Raw genomic sequence first — 4257 nt, 5'->3', positions numbered from 1 at the left:
GATATTAAACTCCTTGATCACACTCACACACATCAATTAGTTATTAAATTGAATCAAATTTTCTTGATAGAACATCAATTAAGAGGAAATAATGAACACCCAAATCCTTAATTATCAATAGAACATGATGTATAATAAAACCCCCAAATTTTAACATGAACCCTAAGTTAGTTTTAAGAGATTCATGATAAAATTGAAATTAAGAAGACAAAATTAGGGAACCTAAATCCTAATATCCTGATTATATGCAACTTTAAAGTAGTAAACGAAAACACATTCAATAAATTTACCCACTACAAACATATCTTCACAATTTTGTTTCCCAATACAATATGAAGATTAAATTTTGAGAAGAAGGAAGCAAAAAACCCCTACCTGGTGGCTGGTGATGAAATTCTCTTAAATACTTCTCAACTATTAGCACCGGCAATAATTAACAGCGATTTGGTCTAAATCCCTTACACTTCTCCGGTGATTTGGTGTATTCTCATGCCTTTCATGTCTGTTTTCCAAAGTTTTCTCCGTATCTATATTTAGGAATCCCGATCTCTCTCTGTTTGTGCAACTTTAATATAAGCGAGCATTCTAAGGGGGTGCACATCTATTTTTTAAGGGGGGCAAAACTTTCTAAAATCGAAATTGGGCTTGGAGAAATTAAGACCCAGTGGTGGAGTTTGGCAACCAAGGGTGGGCAAGTGCACACCCACCCTTCCATGTTCCTCCGCCCGTGCATTAGAATACATGATTTTCTTCCTTTTCTTCACAAAACTCAAACGACAATGAATTTAAATCTAATGTTTTGATGATACGTTCTTCCTATAATTCTCTACATTCCTATAATAAATGAGCACAATTCGAGACATACAACGCCACCCTCTACCCCTTTGAATATCAGTCGTTAAAAGTTAACGGTTGAAATTAAGATCGGTAGATGGCTAAATAATAGGAAACCTTGTGGAGGTCATGCAAGAGTAGTCTACGAAATACCTGGTAGCGCCCACCCAACGTACGTTACGATCATCTTTGGATCAGCGGTAATACCTTGTGGAGGTCATGCTTTCTCCTTCTTCACCTCTTACGTTATGAATAGTCAATTCTGAAACCCAATACTGGTGCAGAATGTGTTCCTTTTATAGGTGGAAGGAGGACCAACTTCCTGGGATTTAGTAGTGACATTAAATCTCGACCGTCCACCAAAGACGAGGAATAGTAATCCCATAAAGGAAACCGGATATTATAAGTATCGCAATAATGTAATCAAGATTATTTCATGGGCCCAGTGGAATGTTTCTAGGTAGAAATATTCTTGCATTCTCTCACTGCTCCATATGATAATCTACTTAATGACTAATCATTGAAAACATAAGTGTGCATAATTGCTAAACAAAATTTAATGGTTAAACATATTATATTAACCAAGAAAATCACTTATGTGAGTCACGGCGGTTGCATATTGTCTTGCTATCAGCATGTTCCTTTCCATGTACCACAACACAAATAACTACTTAGCTAGGCCAGAAATTGGGATATCATAATAGTCCAGTGATGTCTTCAAAAGAACGACAATTTTTGTTAACATTCATCCGTTCACATAAGTGTAAACTAAACATGGATACAAAAATAATTCAATATGACATTAGTAAGAGCTCAATAAGTATTAGAAAATAAGCATATAAATTAGCTGAATTCAATAATTAATGATATTGGATATTTTTAATATCATAGAAAATAAAATGATTATCGTTTTTTGGATTGCCGCTACGATGGAATGCCAAATAAACGCAATTGATGTTTGTCGGAGATGAAAAGGCATCTCCAAAGGGTGTGATGGTTCACATAAGACACATCCATTCCCATTAGAAAATATTGGTTTCTTTTGGAAGTGAAGAGGCATCTCCAATAGGCGTGCATGAGTCCCCTATTAGTAGTGATGATTTGTTTTCATTCAAACATGGAAAAAACACATCAAAATTTATGATTTCTTTTCTCTCTAAACATCATCAGATTCTTAATACTGTGTATTATTGGTTGGGTCAAGGGAGTACAACTCTTGAACCCAACAACTTTGTCATAGGGTTTCATTGTATCCTGAAAACATTATTTCATTGACCGATTGTACTAGTCAATTATTTGGAAATGGTCGAAATATTTGCTGAAAAGAATCAGAAGGTCTTGAAGCCGTATATACAACATTTCTCTTAGTGTTTCATCCTCTATTTTGGCCCAATTTTTTCCAAAAAATGACTCCCACAGACCTAAGATTTTAATCTTTTCTTAAGAGGTCTTCAAAGGTAATTAATTGCTTATTGAGTGCATCTGCGGATGCTATTGTGCTTAAGCGATAAATGAACAATCATTATTTCTGAATTGCTTGATTCACGCATATATACTCAAGGTTCATGTGTTTTGTTCCTTTTGTATCATATCGTGCTTTGATGTTGCAAAGCTAAGACGATAAATTTCAGGAATGCAGAGACAAACCTTAAGTCTCTAAGTGTCGCAGACATACATAAATATTCAAACTTAATTACGATAGTAGTATCAGCCAACTTTAGTTGAGTTGGCTAACTAATTGTAAGACATAAAACAAGATTAGTACCTAAAAATTCTTGATAGCTTTCCTGTTATTTTTTCTTCGATTCTGGCATTCAGCTAACATATATCAACAACTTGTTATATGTTCTACATCAGAATTAAGACATAAAGAAGATTAAATTTATATCTTACATCAAATATGAAACAAAATTTATTAAATATGTTATTATCTCAAAATTCTTCGAATATATGATATATGCTTTACATGAGAGCTTTAGTAATCCATATGATATATGATTATCAGATGGTAAGCTTCATTGACATCCTTTATTTCAAAAACTATAGGGACATGCATAACGTCAAGATCATTACTCGTAGGTAGTAAGTCATAACATAATATACCATGAGCTTGAGGTATATGCATGGATCTACGTACAATAATTTCATCCAAAACCAATTAAAGTTAATGGTCTTGTTGAATTTTAGATATGCAATATCCGGGAGGCGCGCTTCCCTAATTTCATACTTTGATTTCTTAAGCTTGTAGACTACGTGTTCCTATCTTTATAAAGCAAGGCCTTCTTATTAACACGCGTAAATTATCTTTATAATTTACCATTAATGAAGGTTATTTTCACATTTGGTAATGCAACTCTTAAGTCACACTGAGCTACTAATAATACTATGATAATTCTAAATAAATATTTCTTCGGCACTAGAGAAAAACTTATTTATAATCAATGCATCATTTCTTTGGGTATAAGTCGGGCCATATATCATTTAGTTATGTTATTGCAGTCATGCTAAGGATGAACGACCCACTTGCACATGCTGTTTATGCCGTTCGAGCAACTAAATAATATTCCGGACTTGATGTTCAACCATTGATTCTATCTCACATAGAATGAATATGATAATCAAAATTATTATACACATACAGGGATGTACATCGGGTCGGGCAGGCCATCCCAAGCCCGATTATATCACAGGCCGGGGCGGACGGGATTGTAGTCCTTAATACCCATTAAGTTTAACAGGCCAGGCCGGGCCGGGCAATAACAAAAATTTAATGCCCATGGCCCGTCCATATCCATGAAACAATACAGGCCAGGCCAGGTCGGGGCGGGTAGGCCTCGGGCCCAAGAGATAATCCAAAATTTTAAAGTATATAGGTTTTGTTTTTTTGGCTTGATGAATGATGATATATTTGCTCCTCGTTCAAATGATAGTTCAATCAATTCATATTCATTATCGCGAAATATAATTTAGAATTTTCTCTAAACCTAACAAATTGTCCAAATATGAAATTTAAGTTCTTGAGAAATCCATCACCCTAGTAGAAAATTTTATTCCAGGCTATCAGTAGTTAGGTAGGCCGGGTAACTAAACAGGCTACCGGGCAGGCTAACAGGACGGACTCCAATATTTGAACAAAAACCCGGGTCCGCCCACTTATAATTATCGGGCAGCCAGGCTATCCCATGATAGGCTGTCAGGCACTTATGTGCTCCTTCGGACCCGGGGGGTACATGGCAGGCCGCAGGCTTCCGGGCATTCTATACACCCCTATACACATAGTAGTTTGTGAATCAGAAACCATGTTTACCATCCTATATCAAATCAAATAAATTCTTGTAACCAAATCACTGAAACAACATGAATACTTTCTTTCGATCTCTTTGAGACCTTCTTAATGTTGGTTCATGTAGTTGTCAGCAATTT

The sequence above is a fragment of the Papaver somniferum genome, chromosome 2 (genome assembly GCF_003573695.1).
Source record: "Papaver somniferum cultivar HN1 chromosome 2, ASM357369v1, whole genome shotgun sequence".
In the NCBI taxonomy this organism is placed as follows: Eukaryota; Viridiplantae; Streptophyta; class Magnoliopsida; order Ranunculales; family Papaveraceae; genus Papaver; species Papaver somniferum.
The sequence above is the reverse complement of the archived record's forward strand: the minus strand, read 5'-3'. Positions refer to the sequence as shown.